Raw genomic sequence first — 25,712 nt, 5'->3', positions numbered from 1 at the left:
TATTTGAATACTATTTATCTTCCCCCCCCAAAAAAGGTAAATCTTATTTTTTTCATTTAAATTAAAAATTTCTCATGGTTGTCAAGGTTATCTGACCATCTAATGCAATATAATAAGGGTCATATGGGTCATTTAAAATTCTGGGAAGCCATGTTTAAAAAAAGTAAAAGGAAGCAGGAGATATAAATTTTTAGTGGCACATTTTCCTTGTGCCAATATCTCTAAATATTACCTTTCAACATGTAATTAGTTAAAAAAAAATATTTGTGAGACATTTTATATTCATTTTTTTTCAGGTTAAATCTTCAAAATCCATTGTTCATTTTATGTTTGGAGCACATCTCAATTTGTATCAGTCTCTTTTCAACTGCTCAATAGTCCACTTGGGCAGTAGTTAGACAGCATTAAAAGGTTTCAAGGAAAGCCCAGGTAAAAGCATAAGGTGCTCCAATCTTCTCCTTAATGCTCCTCTTCTCCCCTTCTCCATTGAGGCTCCTTTCCATTTCCCCTTTCAGAGCCCACCACGGTTTAGCTGCCCATTCTCCATCTTGGGGAACAAGGGGTGCACAGGGCTTGGAAATACATTCTGATTCAGCCATTTGAAACCCAAAGTGCCATCCACAAGACCTCCACAGCATCGTCTCACCTGAGCTTCAGATCCCTCATCAGTTCCTTTTTTACCATTCATCCTAGAGTTGTGCAGTGACACTGTTTTAGTCAGCTTTTTCTCCACTGTGACCAAAAGACCTGACAAGAACAATTAGAGGAAGAAAACTTTATTTGGAGGCTCATGGCTTCAGAGGTCTCAGTCTGTAGATGACCAACTCCATTCCTTAGGGCCTGATGTAAGGCAGTACATTGTGGTGTAGGAAAGCTCAGAACATCACACCAGGAAGCAGAGAGAGAGAGAGACTTTCCCTCTCCAGGGACAAAATCTAAACCCCAAAGGCATGCCTCCAGTGACCCACCTCCTCCAGCTGAAGCCATATTTAAAGACAAGTAGTTAGTGTAGTTGGGTACATCGAGTCTGATGGAGAAAATGGAGCCCAGTTCAAGTCTGGAAAATTGAAAACAGCCCCTGGGAGAAGAAATGTTCATGACTCCACAGCCCTTTGATACTCCTCTTCCCAAAAAGGTTGTTAATGAAGCAACACCTGAGAGGACAAGGAGCTGCTAATCAAAGCCCCCTGGGCTGCCGCTCCCTTCCTGCCTAGCACCCTACCTAGGCCCTTCCAGCCCACCTGCCCACCACCTGGCCATTCCACCATGTCCCCCAGTCACTATGCAGGATGAGGGGAAATGAACAAGACAAGGGAGAAGAATGCAGGAGAACAAGGGAAACTTTAGACCAAGAAAAGGGATAGGACTTCCTCATCTCACAGATTCCACCTTTGGGTCCCCTTCTTCCACCTGGGAGAAGTCTGTTTTACTATCCTTTAATAAAGCTTCTTACTCTCTACTCTCCCTTTGCCTTGGTGTGCTTTTCTGGTGTTCTACTCGTGAAGATAACTGGTAATCAGCGGAATTACAACCACACCCTACCTGCCTACATTTAATCTGTATTAGGGGATTAATGCACTGATTAGGCTTTCATAACTGAGGCATTTCACCTCTACATTACCTCACACAGAAGCTCTTGGGGGACACTTCTTATCTAAACCACAACAGACATGTAAAGGCATTTAGCTCAATTCCTAGCACTTTAAAGGCATTGCAAAGGAGCTTCCATCAGTTTTTCTTTCTAATCATGTCTTCCAGAGGGTAGCCATACCCAGAATTAAAAAACAAACAAAAAAAAAGATTGCTTTTAGAGTTTCAAACTCTAGTCACAGGCTCAGGAAGGGAAAATGAAAGCAAGAGAGATATAAATAGATGGTGGAGAAAAAAGTGTGTTAGAGAGCAAGACTTCCTGATATTTCTTCTAGATTTATAGATTCTTTTCTCCTTCTACTATTACAAAAGAAAAATTAAGAAATCATATTGTTATGGTTCAGATATGCCATGTGTCCCCAAAGCTCCTTTGAAGGAATTGGTGAAGTGATTGGGTTGTGAGACCTATAACCTAATCCATCCATCCTAGTTTGAATGGACTGACTGGGTGGTAACGATAGGCAAGTCGGGGGAAGTGGGTCACTGGGGTGTGCCTGGAAGGGGTCTTTTTCCCTATGGCCCCTCCCTCTTCTGTCTGTCTGCTACCTGAATGCTGTTAGGTAAGCAGTTATCCTCTGCCATGCCCTTCTGCCATGACGTTCTGCCTCACCTTTGGTCCAGAGCAATGGACTCTGCCATCCATGGACTAAAACCTGTGGAACCATGAGCCAAAATAAACTTTTCCTTCTCTAATTTGTTCTTGTCAGGTACTTTGTTCACAGTGATGAAAAGCTGACTAACACATATTTCAAGTGTTCATTCAAGATGAGATAATTTCCATTTTATTTTATTGCAAAGATTTTTTCTTAAATCAAGTTTGGAGTAATCAAAACCCAAAAAAAAATGGTTTATACTTTCTTTTAAGCATACTTATTTTCCAACTGGACAAACTACAATCCAACAGAATATGAAAATTAAAATCAGAACAAAAGGAAAAATTCATGGAAAATTGACAGATATGTGAAGCCCTGACAGTTTTTATTGCAAGGTAGACAAATCTAAATACGGTTACATGAAACCAGCACAGTTCATACTGTCTTAGTGAATCACTGCCCTTCCAAAATGAACAAAAATATACAATTATTAGTTTCCCAGAAACTGAATACTATGTTGGCACATTCAATAAAATATTCACTTTGTGAGTCACTTTGTAAGGGTGCTATTTGATATTTCTAAAACATACAGGAGCAATTGCAAACATTGTCTTTGGCCTTCCGCCCCGTGACTGGATTCTTTGTCGGCATCTGATGAATATAATAGGGGAATATGATAAGTAGGTGAGATGTGCTCACAGGCTATTTGTGCATCTGGTCAGACACTGGAATGTCTTTCTAAGTTACTTGGTATACTAGAACCCCAGCACCATTGCAAGAAGATACCACAAGCTTGGTGATTTAAAACAACAGGAAATTAGACCTTTGAAGGCTAGAAAATCCAAAACCATGGTTTAAGCATGGCTATGCTTCCTCTGAAACCCCTAGGAAATCCTTCCTTGAACCTTTCTAGTTCCTGAAAACCTGCAACTATGTAACCCCAGCATCTGCCTTTGCCCTTATGTGGTATCCTCCCTGTTGTGTCTGTGTCTTCATATCATCTTCTCATAAGGACACTAGTCATATTGGACCAGAAGCCCACCTTAGTTGAATATGACCTCCTCTTAATTAGTTGTATTCCAATAAGTTCCAAATAGGTTCCCATCTTGAGGTACGGGTGTTAGGATTTTCATTTATTTGTGGTGGTGGAAGAATAAAAATTGAACCCATAATAATTGGTTCCTTTGGATGTGAATAAATGGTTAAGAAGCAATGCAGGAGAGGGGGTAAGAACATGGATTCTGGAATGCTCATCATCCTTGACAAAGTCAGGTGGATTCAAATCCAGTTTCGCCACTTAGCTGTGTGATGCTATTTCTTCACGTGCCTTAGTTCTGTCGAATGCAGGCATCAGGAAGTAGCACCTAACTCACAAGGTTGTAGTTGGTACTGAGTTAAAACCTAGACAGCACCCACCTCATGGGAGTACTATAAAAGGGGTGGCTTATTATTACTTTTTGTTGTTTTGCAGATTAGATCCTCAATAGCTATTCTCTTCCAAATTTTGAGTTCTAGTTTTCAGAGGTAAGTGTGGTGTCATTCTGCTTCATTTCATTTTGTTTCGTTTCATATTCTTTCAATACTGAGTGACTCTCCTGTCACTCAACTGAGAGCATATAAATGGACAAACTTCCTGGAGAAGAATTTAGCCATACTTATCAAAAGCCTTATAAAATACCTATGACATTTAACTTGTGCATTTGATTTATTTCTTAGCACTTACTCTAGATAAATCATTTAAGTGTAAATATTCTGCTATATATATATATATATATTTTAAATTTACAGACATGTTTACAATAACAAAAAGTTACCAAAAGCTAATTTTTAAGAATCATAGTAGATTCATATAATCAGGAATTATGTAATCATTTAAAATTAAATTTGACATAGTCGTTGACAAGAAAATATATTCACTATCTATTGTTGAGTGGAATGTGGACAAAACACTATCTACAGCAGTGTTCTACAAACTCTGCAGTAACAAAAATGCTTCACATCCCTATGTCCATATGATAGCCAGTAGCTACACATGGCAACCAACACTTGAAACAGGCTAATACCATAAAGGGCTTAGTTTTTAAATTTGCTTTAGCTTAAGTTTAAACTTCTCATTAGTTTAAATAATCAGATGAGGTTTATGGTTGCCATGAGGAGTAGCAAATATCTACAAAATTATCTCTGTGTTAGTTCCTATACCCCTTCTTCCTTCTTCCTTTGAAGCCTTTCTCCTGTCTCTGTTCCTCATTCCAGACCCTACATTGCAAGTAATGCCCATTCTTTTCTATTTATTCTTTTTTTTTCTATTCTAATTTTTTATTGTTGGTTGTTCAAAACATTACAAATTTCTTGACATATCATATTCCACACTTTGATTCAAGTGGGTTATGAACTCCCACCTTCACCCCATACACAGATTGCAGAATCACATCAGTTACACATCCATTGATTTACATACTGCCATACTAGTGTCTGTTGTGCTCCGCTGCCTTTCCCATCCTCCACCATCCCCCCTCCCCACCTCTCTCTCTACCCCCTCCACTGTATAACCCTGAGGGTCTCCTTCCATTTCCAAGCAATTTCCCTTCTCTCTCCCTTTCCCTCCCACCTCTCATCCCTGTTAAATGTTAATCTTCTTCTCATGCTCTTCATCCCTACTCTGTTCTTAGTTACTCTCCTTATATCAAAGAAGACATTTGGCATTTGTTTTTTAGGGATTGGCTAGCTTCACTTAGCATAATCTGCTCTAGTGCCATCCATTTCCCTGCAAATTCTATGATTTTGTCATTTTTTAATGCAGAGTAATACTCCATTGTGTATAAATGCCACATTTTTTTAATCCATTCGTCTATTGAAGGGCATCTAGGTTGGTTCCACAGTCTTGGTATTGTGAACTGTGTTGCTATGAACATCGATGTAGCAGTGTCCCTGTAGCATGCTCTTTTTAGGTCTTTAGGGAATAGACCAAGAAGGGGAATAGCTGGGTCAAATGGTGGCTCCATTCCCAGCTTTCCAAGAAATCTCCATACTGCTTTCCAAATTGGCTGCACCAATCTGCAGTCCCACGAGCAATGTACAAGTGTACCCTTTTCCCCACATCCTCGCCAGCACTTGTTGTTGTTTGACTTCATAATGGCTGCCAATCTTACTGGAGTGAGATGGTATCTTAGGGTGGTTTTGATTTGCATTTCTCTGACTATTAGAGATGGTGAGCATTTTTTCATGTACTTGTTGATTGACTGTATGTCCTCCTCTGAGAAGTGTCTGTTCAGGTCCTTGGCCCATTTGTTGATTGGGTTGTTTGTTCTCTTATTGTCTAATTTTTTGAGTTCTTTGTATACTCTGGATATTAGGGCTCTATCTGAAGTGTGAGGAGTAAAGATTTGTTCCCAGGGTGTAGGCTCCCTATTTACCTCTCTTATTGTTTCTTTTGCTGAGAAAAAAAACTTTTTAGTTTGAGTAAGTCCCATTTGTTGATTCTAGTTATTAACTTTTGTGCTATGGGTGTCCTATTGAGGAATTTGGAGCCCGACCCCACCGAATGTAGATCGTAGCCAACTTTTTCTTCTATCAGACGGCGTGTCTCTGATTTGATATCAAGTTCCTTGATCCATTTTGAATTCACTTTTGTGCATGGCGAGAGAAAGGGATTCAGTTTCATTTTGTTGCATATGGATTTCCAGTTTTCCCAGCACCATTTGTTGAAGATGCTATCCTTCCTCCATTGCATGCTTTTAGCCCCTTTATCAAATATAAGATAGTTGTAGTTTTGTGGATTGGTTTCTGTGTCCTCTATTCTGTACCATTGGTCCACCTGCCTGTTTTGGTACCAGTACCATGCTGTTTTTGTTACTATTGCTCTGTAGTATAGTTTGAAGTCTGGTATCGCTATACCGCCTGATTCACACTTCCTGTTTAGCATTGTTTTTGCTATTCTGGGTCTTTTATTTTTCCATATGAATTTCATGATTGCTTTCTCTATTTCTACAAGAAATGCCGTTGGGATTTTGATTGGCATTGCCTTAAACCTATAGAGAACTTTTGGTAATATCGCCATTTTGATGATGTTGGTTCTGCCTATCCATGAACAGGGTATATTTTTCCATCTTCTAAGATCTTCTTCTATTTCTCTCTTCAGGGTTCTGTAGTTTTCACTGTATAAGTCTATCACATCTTTTGTTAGGTTGATTCCCAAGTATTTTATTTTTTTTGAAGATATTTTGAATGGAGTGGTTGTCCTCATTTCCATTTCAGAGGATTTGTCGCTGATATACAGGAATGCCTTTGATTTATGCGTGTTGATTTTATATCCTGCCACTTTGCTGAATTCATTTATTAGCTCTAATAGTTTCTTTGTAGAGCCTTTTGGGTCTGCTAGGTATAGAATCATATCATCTGCAAATAGTGATAATTTAAGTTCTTCTTTTCCTATTTTTATGTCTTTAATTTCTTTCGTCTGTCTAATTGCTCTGGCCAGTGTTTCGAGAACTATGTTGAACAGAAGTGGAGAGAGAGGGCATCCCTGTCTTGTTCCAGATTTCAGAGGGAATGCCTTCAGTTTTTCTCCATTCAGAATGATGCTAGCCTGAGGCTTAGCATAGATTGCTTTTACAATATTGAGGTATGTTCCTGTTATCCCTAGTTTTTCTAGAGTTTTGAACATAAAGGGATGCTGTACTTTGTCGAATGCTTTTTCCGCATCTATCGAGATGATCATATGGTTCTTATTTTTAAGTCTATTGATGTGGTGAATAACATTTATTGATTTCCGTATATTGAACCAGCCTTGCATCCCAGGGATGAATCCTACTTGATCATGGTGCACAATTATTTTGATATGTTTTTGTATCCGATTCGCCAGAATTTTATTGAGGATTTTTGCATCTAGGTTCATTAGAGATATTGGTCTGTAGTTTTCTTTCTTTGAAGTGTCTTTGTCTGGTTTAGGTATCAGGGTGATGTTGGCCTCATAGAATGAATTTGGAAGTTCTCCCTCTTTTTCTATTTCCTGAAGTAGCTTCAAAAGTATTGGTATTAGTTCTTCTTTAAAGGTTTTGTAAAACTCTGCTGTATACCCATCTGGTCCTGGGCTTTTCTTAGTTGGTAGTCTTTTGATGGTTTCTTCTATTTCCTCAATTGATATTGGTCTGTTTAGGTTGTCTATATCCTCCTGTCTCAATCTGGGCAGATCATATGACTTAAGAAATTTATTGATGCCTTCACTATCTTCTAATTTATTGGAGTATAAGGATTCAAAATAGTTTTTGATTATCTTCTGTATTTCTGAAGTGTCTGTTGTGATATTGCCTTTTTCATCCCGTATGCTAGTAATTTGAGTTCTCTCTCTTCTTCTCTTCACTAGCATGGCTAAGGGTCTGTCGATTTTGTTTATTTTTTCAAAGAACCAACTTTTAGTTTTGTCATTTTTTTCAATTGTTTCTTTTGTTTCGATTTCATTAATTTCAGCTCTGATTTTCATTACTTCTTGCCTTCTACTTCTTTTGCTGTTGTTTTGCTCTTCTTTTTCAAGGATTTTGAGATGAAGTGTGAGATCATTTATTTGTTGTTTTTTTCTTTTTTTAAGGAATGAACTCCAAGCAATGAATTTTCCTCTTAGAACTGCTTTCAATGTGTCCCATAGATTCCGATATGTTGTGTCTGTGTTTTCATTTATCTCTAAGAATTTTTAAATTTCCTCCTTGATGTCTTCTATAACCCATTGATCATTCAGTAACCTATTGTTCATTCTCCAAGTGATGTATGCTTTTTCCTTCCTTCTTTTATCGTTGATTTTCAGTTTCATTCCATTATGATCAGATAAGATGCATGGTATTATCTCTACTCCTTTATATTGTCTAAGAGTTTCCCTGTGACATAATATATGATCTATTTTTGAGAAGGATCCATGTGCTGCTGAGAAAAAAGTGTAACTGCTTGATGTTGGGTGGTATATTCTATATATGTCAATTAAGTCTAGGTTATTAATTGTGTTATTGAGTTCTATAGTTTCCTTATTCAACTTTTGCTTGGAAGATCTGTCCAGTGGCGAGAGAGGTGTGTTGAAGTCTCCCATGATTATTGTATGGTGGTCTATTAGACTCTTGAACTTGAGAAGAGTTTGTTTGATGAACATAGCTGCACCATTGTTTGGGGCATAAATATTTATGATTGTTATGTCTTGTTGGTGTATGGTTCCCTTAAGCAGTATGTAGTGTCCCTCTTTATCCCTTTTGATTAACTTTGGCTTGAAATCTATTTTATTTGATGAGTATGGACACTCCTGCTTGTTTCCGAAGTCCATATGAGTGATATGATTTTTCCCAACCTTTCACCTTCAGCCTATGGATGTCTTTTCCTATCAAATGCGTCTCCTGTAGGCAGCATATTGTTGGGTCTTGTTTTGTGATCCATTCTACTAGCCTGTGTCTCTTAATTGGTGAGTTTAAGCCATTAACATTTAGGGTTATTATTGAGATATGGGTTGTTCTTCCAGCCATATTTGTTTATTTCTGTTACTAAACATGGTTTGTTTTCCTCTTTGATTATTTTCCCCCCCTTTACTGTCCTACCTCCCACTGTTGGTTTTCATTGTTATTTTCCATTTCCTCTTCCTGTAATGTTTTGTTGAGGATGTTTTGAGGAGATGGTTTTCTAGCTGCAAATTCTTGAAACTTTTGTTTATCGTGGAAGGTTTTAATTTCATCTTCCATCCTGAAGCTTAATTTCGCTGGATACACAATTCTTGGTTGGAACCCATTTTCTTTCAGTGTTTGAAATATGTTATTCCAGGATCTTCTAGCTTTCAGAGTCTGTGTTGAAAGATCAGCTGTTATCCTGATTGGCTTACCCCTAAATGTAATCTGCTTCCTTTCTCTTGTAGCTTTTAAAATTCTCTCCTTATTCTGTATGTTGGGCATCTTCATTATAATGTGTCTAGGTGTGGATCTCTTATGATTTTGCACATTCGGCGTCCTGTAGGCTTCTAGGATTTGGGATTCTGTCTCATTCTTCAAGTCTGGGAAGTTTTCTCATATTATTTCATTGAATAGACTGCTCATTCCTTTGGTTTGGAGCTCTGTACCTTCCTGTATCCCAATGACTCTTAAGTTTGGTCTCTTAATGTTATCCCATATTTCTTGGATGTTCTGCTCGTGGTTTCTTAACAGTCTTGCTGAGCTGTCTATGTTCTTTTCCAGTTGGAATACTTTGTCTTCATTGTCTGATGTTCTATCTTCTAAGTGTTCTACTCTGCTGGTAGTATTCTCCATTGAGGTTTTAAGTTGGTTTATTGCTTCCTGCATTTCTAGGATTTCTGTTTGTTTGTTTTTTATAACCTCTATCTCCCTGTAAAGTTGATCCTTTGCTTCCTGGATTTGTTTGTGTAATTCATTGTCGAAGTGATCTTTCATTGTCTGATTTTGCTGTCTAATGTCTTCCTTGATACTCCAGATCATCTGAAGCATGTATATCCTGAATTCTTTATCTGACATTCCATCTGCTGCAGCTGTTACCTCTTCTAAAGTTGCGTTGACCTGCATTGCTTGTGGTCCTTTCTTTCCTTGTCTTTTCATACTGCTTGCGTTTCTTTCCTGAAGGCGCGGGCGGCGGCTCTGCTCTCTCCTTATTCCAGTTGGGGTGACTACCACGCCGGCAGGTCACTGGGCCTGTTCTGGGCGCTGGTGGCGGCTCTGTTCTGTCCCTACTCCAATTGGGGTGACGAGTGTACCACGCCGGCAGGCCACCGGGCCTGATCCGCCGGTCGGTTGCAGGTTTGCCTACCCTGCAGGCGCAGGCGGCGGCTCTACTCTGCCCCTACTCCAAATGGGGTGACGTGTCTGTCGTACCGGCAGGCCACTGGGCCTGTCCCGCTGGTTGGTCGCAGATCTGCCCACCTTTCGGGCACGGGTGGTGGCTCTGCTCTGCCCCTACTCCAATTGGAGTGCCGTGACTACCCCGCCGGCAGGTCGCTGGGCCTGTTCCTGGCACGGGCGGCGACTCTGCTACCACGCCGGCAGGCTCCTGGGCCTGATCCGCCGGTCTGTCGCAGGTCTGCCTACCTTGCAGGCGCGGGCGGCGGCTCTGCCCTGCCCCTCCTACCACGCCTGCGGACCGCTGTGCCTGATCTGCAGGTTGGTCACAGGTCTGCTCACCCTGCGGGCTCGGGTGGCGGTTTCGCTCCGCCCCCACTCCAATTGGGGTCACGTGACCACCACACCGGCAGGGCCTGATCCGGGCGTGGGCGAAGGATCTGCTCTGCCCCTACTCCAGTTGGGGTGACGTGTGTACCACACTGGCAGGCCGCTGGGCCTGACCCGCCAGTCTGTCACAGGTCTGCTTACCTTGCAAGTGCGGGCAGTGGCTCTGCCCTGCCCTTCCTACCACACCCATGTACCACTGGGTCGAGGGTCTGCCCACCTTGCGGGCGCGGGTGGCGGCTCCGCTCCGCCCCCTCTCCAATTGGGGTCACGCGGTCACCACGCTGGCGAGCCGCTGGGCCTGCTCGTCTATTTATTCTTTTCCTCAGCATTTTCTGATCTCAGGAGACAACCAACCTAAGGAATGCATCTACTTCAAGGTAGAGAAGACGTATATGCTACAGGTCAAGTATCCATCCATCATCTGAAATTTGGGGGACCATAGGTGTTTTGGATTTCAGATTTTGGAATTTTATGAATACATTCTGAGATGTCTCGGGCATGAGAATCAAAACCCAACTTAAAGTTCACTTATGCTTCACATGGACTTTATCCACTTAACCTGAAAGTAATTTCACACAATATTGTTAGGCCACTTGTATTGTGACAGCAACCTGTCACATGAGGTAAGATGTGATATTTCCTACTTGTGACTTCTTAGTGATACTCAAAAAGATTTGGATTTGGAGGCTATCATTAAGAAGATTTGGATCTTTTTTGAGTATCACTTCTTAGTGATACTCAAAAAGATTTCAGATTTACAGATTAACAAAGTTCTGCTAGTCTTATATGTATTTCGAATCTTACCAAAATTTGACCTAGTGCCCAAATAGTTTCATGAGAATTTTACGCATTAAAGTGACCATGGGAACAGTAAACAAAGTTGTTTTTTGGGGGGGTTTGGGGGTTATTGGAAATTGAACTCAGGGGCACTCGACCACTGAGCCACATCCCCAGCCCTATTTTTTATCTTATTTAGAGACAGAGTCTCCCTGAGTTGCTTAGTGCCTCACTTTTGCTGAGGCTGGCTTTGAACTGGTGCTCCTCCTGCCTCATCCTCCTGAGCTGTTGGGATTACAGGCATACCCACCACACCTGATAACAAAGTTATTTTTGACCATGCTATAGGAGAGCTTCCATGTCCACATTTGAAAACATTCAATGTTGTTCTGAGATTAAATCACTAGCGAAAACACTAAAATGCTGAACTATGGCCCAAGAATGGAGCAACTGTGACCTTGCTGAGTTAGTTTGTAAACTAATTAATTGAGGATTCTTTAGTATTTTTTTTTACGCATAGGATTATGTCCTCTGTAAACAGATGTAGTTTTACTTCTTTCCCAACTAGGATTTGTGTATTTCTTTTTTCTTGTTTAATTGATCTAGATAGAATTTCCAGAATAATTTTGAATAGCGTTGATAAAAAAAGGGGATCCTATCCCATTCCTTTTATGGAGAAAGTTTTACACTTTCACCATTGAGTATGATGATAGCTGTAGGTCTTATTTTGTTTTTTACTTTTTAACAAATTGATATTTGTGATGTTGAGAAAATTTTCTTTTATAGTGCTATTTTTATGAGAGTTTTTATAATGATAGGGTGTTGGACTTTGTCAGAGTAAACTACTTCCACGTCGTTAGCATGCTGTTCACAGCACCTAGCACTGAGCTTTGCAGAGTCAATAATTTTATAAGTGTTTGCTGAGTTAAACTGATTTGAAAACAGCAAACACCAAAAACCTGGAATCACATGTCAAGAGACATTCTTTGAATAAACTATCCTTGGAGATTTATTTGGAAAGGTTGGCTTTTTTCCCCTTGCACACAAGCTATAAGAGTACAATAAAATGCTCTCTTACACTAAATAAATTTTTAAGATATAGAAAAGGCTAACTCTGACACCCACTATCATTATCAAATATAGTTGTCTAAGAACATTCCTGAATTTCAGCAGGCTCTGTCAAATGGGGGAGTGGGAACACAAGGCCTCTGTACAGAGGAGTATTTACAGCTTCCGTACTCTGTGCCAACTATAAAAGGTTCCTCGAGAGCTTGATTTCAAATGTGAATATCTGAGTTTCCTCTAATAAGATCACAGGACATATATTTTTAAAATCTACCAACATCAGAGCAGAATTTTTCAGAGGGGCTCTGTGGCTTCCACCAGAAGTCTATATTTTTCCTCCTGGGTACATCTGTGGCATTTCTTGTTAGGTATGATGGCCCTAGGTATGTTATTTTCCTTTCAGGCATCTTAATTGGACTTTGCTGATGAAAAAACAAAATCCACAAGGAACATGCAGTACAGAATAATATTTGTCACTGATGTGGTAGAAATAGAAAATTACACAAACAATTTGGGAATTATAGGTTCATCACCACTGGGGTGAAAAGTTATAGACCATTTCTCACCCTCAATTATCCACTGGTTCCCTCTTGTGCTTGAGCCAAATGCTCGGTTTCTTTGCATGCTTCTCTTACTTCTGCTAGCCAAGATCGAACACTCAAGAATGCTAGCCAGGAATGACATTGGACAGGTTTTTGGTGAATACCTTTGAGGGCAATAATATATGTTTACTTGTAACTCAACATTAATCACTAAAACTTCCTTTTGAAAAATAAAAACACACTTGGGGGCATACTTTACTGTCTGGGGGGCAAAATATGACAGGATAGGAAGAGAGGAGAAGCAAGTAAGGGGGGTGCTGATTAAAAACATTTGACTTGGCTTGGAATAAAAGTACATATTTCACACATATTTTTAAACCAACCCCAAAAGACGGCCTGACTTCGAACACGCTGAACAGGAAGCCATTTACTGTTGGAATGCTTGCTGAGCCCATCCAAAACATACATGCTCTTAAAACCCCTGGGCTATCTAAAAAGTGTTGGGTGAAAATATTTAATTTATATGTGCAATCCTGCTTCCTGTTTTATTTTTTTTTCTCATTGCCAATTCTGTTTTTTCAAATGTGGTGAAAAATGATAGGAAACCTATTTCATCCCCCACCCCCTTACCCTTTATTGACCCAGCTGTATATTCTACCTCAATTTATAGTTCATGCCTGGCTTGAAGACCAAAGAGAGAAAGTTAAAGATGGAGGTTAAACTTTTATGGTTACTGCGGCTAAAAAGGAATCTGGATGGGAAAACTAGCCATGGTGTCGATATCAAGGACAGGAGGGTGTGGATCAGGGCCTTGCCTTAGCTTTCAGAATGTGTGCTTTCAGTGGTATGCATTCAAAAAGGGTAAAAGGAAGGATAAAAAGAAGAGGGGGGAAAGAAAACATTTTCTTTGAGCATCAAATGAGTGACTAAAGACACCTGAATCTTATTACATTTCCAAGGAACAGCCCTGGATATCAAGAGGAATTTTAAAATGGTTTGGAGAAGAAAAAATACTCAAATAATTAAGAATTATAATTCATGCAAAAGATTTCCCAGAATTTTAATGATATCAAAGTGTTTTCTACTTGGTTAACATTAAATATATATTCTCTGGAGATAAAATGAGTTCCAGATGGGGATGCTTTACATAGTATACCTGTTACCCTTATATTTTGATTTCTTGAGAATGCTGAGTCAGTGTGCTATAAAACATTTGAAAGAAAATATGAAACCAGACGGAGATCCAGCAAGTTTGAAGTTCAGATTTCAAAATTCTTGAATTCAATCTAATTTTCCCAGAAAGCTGACCACACCCTATGGAAATCCATCATAGGAAAGGTTTTATGTTCAAGCAGTTTGTTTGAAATACTTCAAGGAGAAAACGTATACATACCTGAACTCAAATAAGCATTTCAATACTGCTTCTTATAGCTGTGTTTCAATTTTAATTTTACACCAGAATAACACTCTTGAGTGGAACTCGATCCTGGGAAATTCTACCTTTACCAAGGCTTTCACAATGCTTTAATGTCCAGGTTATTGTTTGCCTTAAACTTAATTTAAAGCTGGGCAGCACACCACTTTTACACTACTGTGAAAATACTCAATTGTATAGTAATATGGCATCATATATCTTTTATTAAGCCAGCTCTAAAAATTGATAACTGTGGCAACATCAGTTAGTACTGTGAATTTGGGAAGTCACACTTTATATCAACCTATAAATATGGTGTGGCCACAGATACAGTGTTGAGACTGTGCAGTTCCATCAATTTCTACGTTACTGATTTTTATTCCTGTAACATGTTTTCATTGAATTCTTTTAAGGAAGGTGATGTGAAAGTAGATTTCTTATATGTTTTCAAGATAATCTAGAATGGATCATTGGTTCTGCTGCACAGTCAAAACTCCCTACCAGCCATCTATAATCAGCATTAAGACTATGTCTACAAACTCCATGGAGCAATTTCCTCCATACATTTGTACCATTGCAATGCTGAATCCAGTCACCTGTGAAGTGTACCACTTGGTGTGTATGTGGTAAGGCAGCTCTTGGAGTGGAGGAAAGAGGTTAATTCTAGTTTTTCCTGACTCTTATGGTATAAATACCCTCATCATGTCAACTCCATGGTACCAACTTGATGAGGTTGCTGAACTCAGCTACAAACTGGATCCAGCACATTCCTCAAACCAACCCACCCAAATCTCAACAGCATGTGTCATAAGTGGGTATCCCTCCCTCTGCAGGGTGACTGGGTCCAGCGCCTCATGCTCTGTCTAGTGATGGACAAGCTGAAGAACCATGATACCCAAGGCACTGGGATCAGCTCTGGGTGAGCAGCTCTACCTTGAAGAGTCTGGATGAATTTTCTGACCTTTTCTGCTCTTATTTCTTCTACCTTGGAGCTTCATTGGGGCCCCAAATCTGCCATCAGTGGTGTCCCGTGGTCCCTAAAGATGGCTGACTCGGAGTTTGCTTGTTTTCTTTACTTCCGCTATACTCTTGCAGCCTAGTGTTAAAATCTAACTCCAATTCCTCTTACTCTAAATTAAACCACTTTTCCCAATTAATGACCCATACTGCCCTTGTCTCAGGCTTTGACTACTACCAAAAATCCTCCAAAACTTTGCACATAGTTCGGAACCTCAAATAAGCTCTTGTATCCCAGTAGGCTGATTTGTTCTTGTTGTTATGGTACTCTCTGAATTTTTGGTTTAGTAGGCCAAAGTCTCTTTGTTGAGGTAAGGATCTTTAGCTGGCCCTGTCTGCCTTTCTTCTTTCTGCTCAACTGAGTCCCTTTAAGCTTCTCCTGGTTGCCACGCTGCAGTGTAAACTTCTAAGAGTAACTCCTGGTAGATACTGACTAAGGATAAATATTGATCTCTATATAAAACATTCACTCCTGGTATTTCCAAATATAAAATTCACTTGAAGGTCAAGAAATTAGACATCTCCGGGTGTCACTATAGTCTTAATACATGACTTTCTGGGTGACAGAAACTATCCTGATCGGGAGAATTTTTTAATTTGTATCTTAGATCACAAAAGCTCTCATACCTTCAAAACATAGTCCACACATGCCTAAATTAGATGATGCATGTGGGGCCTAGCCTGGTGTCAATACTTAGTGTGGAATAAGCATTAGCCATGGTGACAGTTGCTGACATTGTCCTTACTCTGAATACAAGATCTCACAACCAGACCACTAAAGGATATTGCATCCACTCTTGTCCCACTACTTCCCACACAGCAGCAGGAGTGACTGCTGTAAAATCTGAGTCTGATCAGGTCATAAAACACAAATTTGTTTCAGTTTCCCAATGTTTTCCTATCAAATGTAAAACGTCAGCTTCTTGTCTGTACCCACAAAGTCCTGTATGAGCAGGCATCTGCCTACATTGCTAGCTTTCTTTCTGGTCATGCTTTTAGCCTCCATCAGAACTTCATCTTTGTTTTTGCTTTTTGTTTTTTTGGGTTTTTTTCTTTCTTTTTTCTTTTTCTTTTTCCACCTGGTGAATTCTTTCTCCAGATTTTACATAACTGGTTTGTTTTTTTGTCATCAGATCTTGGTTAAAATGACACCAGTTCAGAGAGGCCTTCTGTGACCATCCAATTTAAATAGCCATCAGGCACTTTCTATTGCCTTATCTTATTTCAATCCACCACAGCAATTTTAGTTTTGCTATTTTTACTGTGTTTTTATTTCTTTAATCCACACCAAAATATAAGCAGAGCTCCCTTCTTCTTTACGATTTTATTCCTATAGAACATAATTTGTAAAACATCTACTTTATTAAGTCTATAAAAATACAACAATATGCATATATTGTTGGTTATTCCTTAAATGCAATAACATTGCATATTCAATAAATTCTTGAACTTTGTCCTATCCATGGCACACTACATTAAATGACATTTTCCTCTGAAATCTAACAAATCACTATCCTCACACAACTATGTGAAACCAAAGGCAATGGCATCTATGTTCCAAACCTTGTCAATTATAGTAAGGCTGGCCAATTACTATTTTCCCACAGTAATGGATGGCCATTTGATCTGCCTTCTCCCAGGCCCTGCTCTGGACATCACCAGGGATCACAGATTAAGTACCTCATTATGTAAGTGATAAAGTCCTTAATATAAAACCTGGTTCTCTGAAATCTAGAATTTTAGCGTTTTAAGTATCCGTAACACAGAAAATAGATCATTTCATCTGTAATTACTGCAGTAAAAAGAATAGGGGACGAGACAAAATGAAAACCTCTTTATAGAAACAGAGCCTTTACAGTCATGGTAGAAAGTCTCCCAGGAGCTTGGGGGGATAGAAATCCAATTCATGGAAGCTCATGGCAAGCCATGTAAAATGCCCAGGAATTCTGCAACAAGCGTCTCTGCCAGAATTACTTGGTATGGGAAACATGTTCCTCTCCAGCAGTATATAATTCACATAGAAAAAGAATCTAAGAACAAATAATGTAACATGGGTTTCACAACAAATGGGAAGTGTTTACCTGAAGTTTGCCTGTTGTAGAGAGAGAGATTGTGAACAATGGTGACTGACAAATAGCCAAACAGAGATGGAGAATTTGGAGTGGAAATATTGCTTGTGGACTTGCAGGAAGGAAACATGATGGAACTCACAGAAAAAGAGAAAAGATATGTGAATACAGTGAGAACCCTGGAAGACCACTTGGGTGCTAGCTCTCTGATTACGAGTTTCATCAAAAGAGGAAACCACCTGTAACTGTAATCACATATTGTCTGCATTTGCTATAGATGTGGAATAATGAATACAGTGTGATAAATTATTTAAGAACTAAATATAAACCATTCCATATTATTTTGATTCTTAACTAGTTATTTCATTTTTAAAGACTAAAGAGCATCTCTTTTAATTAGTGAGAGTTATCAAGCCCAATACATACTATACTTTTATTCACTTATGCAGTGATATAAAATAGCTTACAATTCTTGTAAGCAGAATTTTTTTAACATGCTGCACTCCATTATGAGGCAACATAAGAGGGAAAATAAAAACAAACAAACAAAACAACAAGGGCGTGTCTTATGCTCATACTATCTTTGAGAATGCTGGATGAAACAAAGTTAAAACTCTGGTACTCAGGTGTTTCCACAAGCTGAAGTTTAAGATGTATTTCAAGGATGTAGGATGCCCGTGCAGATGCATATGGGCTCCTTTCTATTAGATGATCATAGTTGTACACACCTGCAATCCCAGCCACTCAGGAAGCTGAAGCAGAAGGACTGTGAGTTCAAGGCCAGCCTCAGAAACGTAGGAAGGCCCTAAGCAACTTAGTGATATCCTATCTCTAAATAAAATTAATTTTTAGAAAGGGGTTGGGGATATGGCTCAATGGTTAAGCATCCCTGGGTTCAATCCCCAATATCAAAAACAGCTAATGAGCAAACACTTCTAAAATACTATCAAAGAAATGCACATTTAAATGAAGACTTATTATAATATCAGGATGAAATGTTTTATATACAAATTCTCGATACTGTCATAGTGTGGTGAAATGGATAAGCTCATAGGTTGAAAGTGGGAAGGAAAAGTCTTGCCATATTCCTGAAATGCAATCTAGTCATATATTAAGTTCCTTTGACTCTCTAGTTCCACTCTAAGGAAATTATCCTAAGGACATATTCAGATGGAAAAAGGACTTAGGTATAGACTATTCACCATGGCTTAATTTTAAATGATAAAAATGAAAAATAGTCTACCATTACATTAATGCTACAGTGATAACAACATCTAAAACTTACTTTAGGCCAGGCACTATTCTAAATGTTTTCACAAACACACTATGGACCCATTTAGTCTTTTTTTTTTTTTTTTTTTTGAGTTGCAGGGGATTGAACCCAGGGCCTTATGCATGTGAGGAAGGACTCTACCAACTGAGCTACATCCCCAGCCCTCAAACCATTTAATCTTTATAGCAATGCTATGAACCTTTTCTCAATCTCATTTTGGAATTGAGGGAACTGAGATACAAAGAGGTTACTTAGCTTTTCCAAAGGGACCCTGTGGGCAAACTGCAGAGCTGGGGTTCCAATCCAGTCTGGCTTCTAGTCTTGGATTTTAGCTCCTCCACTTATCACGTCACACATCTGTCTATATAACAGAATATTATACTCATTAAAATATTTTCAAACACTAATGATGTGGGAACAAGCTTACATTATAATTAGAGGGGGAAATCATCATATAAAAGTATGTGTGGCATTATCCCAATTTTGCTAACAAGCAAAAACAGATGAATGGAAATAATTAGAAGGAAATAATATAAAGGTCAAAGTGATTATCCCTGCCTAGTAAGAAGCAGTAATGTTTATTTTTTTTCTTTAGACTTTTATGTGCTTTATAATGTCCTAATGAAAATGGGTCACTTTTATAATCAGAGAAGAAAAATATATTCTCATCTTTAAAAACAGATTTAAAAATATTGGTAGGAATTTTGTGTACCTTGATATAACTAAGTACTATCTGGGTAGAAAATTCCAGATGTAACTAGAATAATCTGTACCCTCTTGCTTAACTGGCCTTTCTAATTGCATTCTCTGGCTAGTACTAATTGGCCTTCACTATAGTCACAGCAATGTGAGAGCTTCAGTTATGTATAGAAGCTGCCACAGTTACAGAATTCCTTTCCTACTTAGGTATCTGAAACATGACTTTTAGCACAGTCTCCAAAATACCACTGAAAACCTCCCTCAAGAGCACCATATTGCCATTGCTGCAACTGAAACTTCCAGAGTTTCAGACCTCCCGTCCCCATCTATTGAGAGAAAGATTTATGAAGAGAAAATTATCCTTTTCGTTCTTTCTTTTTACTTTTACCTTTGGCAAGGATGTTAAAACATTCCTGTCTACAGCCGCTGTTATGCTTCTTTCAACTCTAACTTATTACCATGTTAAGAAAGCAAACTTGCCCTTCAATTTGTTCCATGGAATTTAGATACACTTCGGGTTTCTAAAGCAATTGGAAACTCCTATTGTGTAGACCTGCTTTTCTTTGAAGTCTGAAAACTATTAAAGACAGATGGGAACACATGCACTTAAACACATAAACCACCTCTCCTTATATAAAAATCGAACACATTTTTACATGTATCATCTCACTTTAACCTAGCAACATCCCTTTGAGGTCATAAAGATGCAACTCCTCAGGCCATTGGGAGGTTTTCAAAATAAAGCTAAATTATGACTTACTTATAAACAAAGTAAGCCTGAAGTATTAAAGCCATTCACATACCACAGACTTTCAAAGGCTAAAGGCTGACCATGAGGAAGAAAAAGCGATGCACAAGCAAACGAATGCAGGAATTACGGTTAAGGCAGATTGCTATTTGGGGTCTGGCTGAATGATCTGCAAGAAAGCTCTGGCAATGCTAGAAGGAGCTTCTCATCCTACCAAGGGATTTTATTTTTTAATACCTTCTGGATGCATATTATTTATTTTTCCCCCAGGGTCTGCCTTTGTCTTTGTCCTTGTCAAACCCCACTCCCCTTTAAAAACTATCCTCTAATCTCTGAATCCCTAGATGACAGTTTTTAAATTCATGAACCATCTAAATACAGGAGTGGGTCTATGAGGACCAGACCTGACTCTGCTGCTTAGAGAGGCTACAAAAGTCAACAACCAAGTTAGCCAATCATGGCCTTTAGTATGCCCAGAGGCAAAACAGAAATAAGAGTGCTAATTTTAACTTCACACTGGATTGGGGATACAGAAAGTGACTTAAAGTTTCTGTCCCCCATGCCTAAATAAAAAAGAACTAGCTAGGCATATCAAAGAGTGAAAGATCACACACAGAACTTGATTCTAAACTTGTTGTGAGCACAGATCTGATCAGGTCCCTTTTCCCTCAAGTTCAAAGTTCTAATATTTCATGGTATACAAAGTCCAATCCTTCTTTCTGCCCTGAAACACCCTTCATAGTCTGACCTTTCACTTCTTTCCCAAATCAAGCTACCTTGATAGGATCAGCTTAAGCACAATTTCCAGACTGCGACTTTCCCCTTCTTGCCTCTGAACCATTTTGCTCATGGATCCCATGTGTGCCCTTCCCTCCACCTCTTCCAGTTGTGCAGAACATCAGTAACTGTGATCCTTAATTGAGCTGCTACTATGTGCTAGGCAATGTTTTGCATGCTTAACATCTGACACCTCAGGTTAGCCTAAAAACAATCTTGAGTACTGTTCTTCCTGTTGTTTCTATCACAATGAAAAAAAACCAGTAAATATAGAAGTTGAAAATATGTATTTCTTCAACATCCATTTTATACCAACTTTTGGTGTCTCTTTGTTTTGCTTTATTTTAGATTATACTCTTTAAAATTTTTTTTTCTTCACAGGTAGTTTCATACTATTACTGGAAGTGCCCTTAAAAAGGCAAAATTCGTGTTTGGAGTAGATGAGTAAAGATAAGGTAAGTCATTCATACTTGAGAAGTGAATGAGATATTCAAAATTAAGATGCCTAACTGGGTCTTCTGAATTATGTAAATTGGTCCAAAGCATCCTGAAGTAGCTACTTCTGGTCCATCCAGAATCCCTGAGAACAATTCAGCCAATGTGAGTTGGTTCTTTTCAGTCTGACCGAAAGACTATAAGTAAATGGAATGCTAGGAAGTAGAGAAGGAAAATCCTAATAATATAGAAAGTATACAGAATTTGACCCATTTTAAGTGTGACTATTTTCACAAATCAACTTGTATATCCTTGATAATTATCAAGAGACTTCAGAAATCATGAGTTCCTAGAGGAAGTTCAGCATGAATGATGTAAAGGGATACCCTCAGAATTAATAGTCAAGCCCATATTTCACTGGAAACACCATTGGTTTGGTTTCTGTGTTATTTCCTGTATGTTGAAAGGCAAGATTTTCATTTTTAAAAATCCAAATTTGGAGTTAATTGCCTACTTCTCTTACAATACAAATTTGTCTTTGCAGACTTTCCATTTTCCTTTATTAATTCAGCAACTAGGTATCATACCAGGGTCAGGAAGCAGAGAGTTCTGCTTGCCAGAGTCAAAATATAACTCCCAAAGGAATGGCCCCTTCTTCTAGTGACCTACTTCTTCTAGCCATGCCCTACCTGCCTACAGTTATCACCCATTAATTCATTCAAAATATTAATCCATAAAATGGATCAGTCCATTGATTGAGTCACAACTCTCATAATCTAATCATTTCACCTCTGAACACCTTTCATTGTCTCACACATGAGCTTTTAGGGGTCACCTCATATCTAAACCATAACACCTTCCCTAGTACAAATAATCCTCAATTCCTTAAGGCTTGAATAAATTTTTAAAAAATTTATATTGAATAATAAATAATGTTCCTTCTGCTTGTCTTTGAACTAGAATATCCACCTTCTTGTTCTCAGTTCCTAAGACTCAAATTAGAAACATACTTTAGGCTCTTCAGCTTGTTAACTGCAGGTCTTGGGGCTTCTCAGCCTCCATAATTGTGTAGAACTGATTCTTTACTCCATGAATCAATGACCACCTCATTCCTGATCAGTTCTGAATTCCTAGTACCTGGCATACTGCTTGACATATATGGGTTTAGCTAGCCAGGCTAAAAGAGAGCCCACATGCACTTCAACTGATAAAGCCAAAAGGGTTGGCCTGCCCCCGCCCTTTCGAACATCTCTCCACCATGTGTCTTTGATGAGGTATGCAAAAGTACAGGTAGAGTTACAGGACCAGTTTGTCCACCTGGGTTTTGTTCTTGTTTTGGCCCCATGCCTTCTTTCTCTGCCCCTATTTCTCCCTTTTATGTTTATTCTGTGCCAGTGCATATTAGATGTATATAACTTGATTTTGATTATTATAGGGGTTCACAGTTGAAAGTTTACCTTAAGTCTCAGAGGAGACTTTGAACTTCGAGTTGTGGACAATGTTAAAATTGTGGAGACTCTAAGACTCTTTGAGATACACTAAATGCACTTTGCACTGTGAGATGGACATGAGCTTTTGGGGCCAGGGGTAGAATGTTATCATTTAGATGTGAGGTCTCCCCCAAAAGCTCCTGTATTAATGCAGGAATGTTCAGAAGTAACATGATTAGATTGTGAGAGCTGTAAACTAGTCAGTCCATCCAGTTTGAATGAGTTGACTGGGTTGTAAATGTAGACAGGTGGGTGGGGCAGCTGGAGGAGATGAGTCATTGGGGGAGTGTCCTATAAGGCTACAACTTCCCTGTGGCCCCTTCTCTCCCCTTTCCCACTCTCTTCTTCCTGACCACACCATGAATGGAGCTGCTTTCTTCCACTGGAACCTTTCCCCATGATGTGCTGCCCCACCTTGGGTCCAGAGCAATGGAGTCAGCTGTCTAAGGATGAGACCTCTGATACTGAGAGCGCCAAATAAAGTCTCTCTCCTCTAAGTTGTTCTTGTTGGGTATGTTGGTCATAGAGACAAAAAGCTAACTAAAATTATATACATTATATGTATTTACATTACTCCACAAAAAATGGACAAAATGTATACTTTTTGATGTTGATGATGCTAGTGATAATGATTGTTAATAATGATGATTACCAACCTTCAATTTTAACATAATATAATGTTTATTATTATTTATTCATAATTCTATCCACTATTCACTAGTTGAATGTTGTTACAAAATACACAGCATAATAGTTTGAATACACATATTCATACTATGTGGTCATTTTATTTCATGGTCTTTGCATTTTTTTCATACTATAGAAGTTTATCCATAAACTTTTTGTAGCATAAATTTACATCACTCCATAAAGACGTGGACATAATGTTTCCTTTTTAATAATGATGATGCTGTTAATAGTGATGATTACCAAACTATCCTTCTCAGCTTTGCTTGATTTTTTGAAGCATGGTTTTCATTATGTTGCTCTACCAGAGAAACGTGAATTATGAATTTCCTTGCTCTTTTGAAGGGAGTAAAGAAAAGAAGGTGATGTTGATCTTGAAAAATAGTGACAGAGTCCTTTTTTTTTTGAAGTTGTAGATGAACAGCATGCCTTTATTTTATTAATTTTTGTATGCAGTCCTGAGGATCGAACCCAGCGCCTCACACATGCTAGGCAAGGGCTCTGCCACTGAACCCCAGCCCCAGACTCAGCATCCTTGTTTTTTCAAAAAGCCAAAACAGATAAACTACTTCTATTTTCAAGTCATATGTTCATCTCTTCCACAAGATCTTTCTTGGTATCAAGATTCATTATTTCACAGAGTTTAGAGAATGTTATCATGGCCTTTCAATGCTAAAATATAAGGTACTATGAAAACAATTACTAATGATGATTCCACAAAATAAAACATACATGATATTTAATGTTTTTGAAACTAGATAAATGGCTTATTTTCTGACTAAAAGAGTTAGACTTGGTTCATTCAGCTTTTCTCAGGAGTTGGCCTTAGAAAATGTGCCTTATAATATGTAACGAACCAAGTGATCTCTTCTGAAAATTGACCATGAAAAATTGAATTGAACATGAAAAAAAAATTATAGCACTCCCAAACAAGCAAACAACACAACCCCAAAATGAGCACAGGACTTGAATAGACATTTCTCCAGAGAAGAATCACACATGGCCAACAAGCCATGAAAAGATGCTCAACATCAATAAACCTAAGTGAAATGCACTGGGATGCCATTTTGCACTCAAAGGATGGCTATTATTAAGAAAAGAAAGGAAGGATGGAAGGAAGGAAGGACGGAAGGAAGGAGAGTTGGCATGGTTGTGGAGAAGTGGGAATGCTGGTGCCTCATAGGTGGGAGCCTTGCCTGGTGTAGCTGCTTTGGAAAACAGTATGATGGTTCTGAAAAAAAAAATTAAATGTAGAATTACTATGATTCAGGAATTCAAGTTCTGGGTATATACAAAATAACTGGAAATGGACTCAAATATTTGTACACCAATATTCACAGACTCAATGTTGATAATAGTCAAAAGGTAAAAACAACACAAATGTCCATAAGTGGATGAATGACTAAACAAAGATGTGGTACATACATCCAATGGACAATTATCCTCCCAAGAGAATAAAACGCTGACACAGCACAACATGGATGAACCTTAAAGCCATGTGGTAAGTAAAACAAGTTAGACACAAAGGACAAATATTGTACCATCCATTTGTATGAGGAACCTAAAAGAGTAAAATACATAAAGACAGAAAATAAAGCAGTGGTTACTAGGGACTGAAGAAAGATAGAGGGAACAGGAAGTTACTTTGTTCAAGGAATAGAGAATTTAGCTTGGAATGATAAAAAAAAAAGTGGATAGTAGAGATGGTTGCACAACAACGTGAATGGACCCAATAGTATTAAAATACACACTTAAAAGGGTTACAATGGTAAACTTTATACCATAATAAAAAATTTAATATGGCACATTTGATGATGAAAACCAGCAGGGGTGAAGTAAGAGTATATTTTAGTTATCTGGAAGCAAACTTTGTATTCTCCTTCCATTGTTCCTGATCACGTAGATATAGCCTCTGAGTGTAGGTTACTGATGAGCATAACTGATGCCCTAGTAGGCTTTTGGAAGGGATTTTCTACACTAAATTAATTTAATTGTTAAGAAACTAGACAGATATTTTAAGTTTAACCAAAGATTATATGCCTCCTTAGACAACAGAACCAACTTTACAGGTCAGAAGTAGGACTCACTTAGTTACTCAAATCTTTTTTTCTGCCTTTGGAAGGCTTTACCCCCTTTGGACAGATGGAGTCCAATTATAGATAGTCTTTTCCATAATTTGTTTTGGTCCAATGTATTTATCTGGAGTTCTTCCTTCTAGAATAAAACATTGGAAAAAATACGGACTTTGGAAAGAGATTGTATATTAAGAAAGAAGTGG

This window comes from Marmota monax, unplaced genomic scaffold (assembly GCF_021218885.2).
Source record: "Marmota monax isolate L192 unplaced genomic scaffold, Marmota_monax_Labrador192_F-V1.1 WCK01_AAM20220418_F8-fsc00030, whole genome shotgun sequence".
Classification (NCBI taxonomy): domain Eukaryota; kingdom Metazoa; phylum Chordata; class Mammalia; order Rodentia; family Sciuridae; genus Marmota; species Marmota monax.
This window is presented reverse-complemented; position numbering follows the sequence as displayed.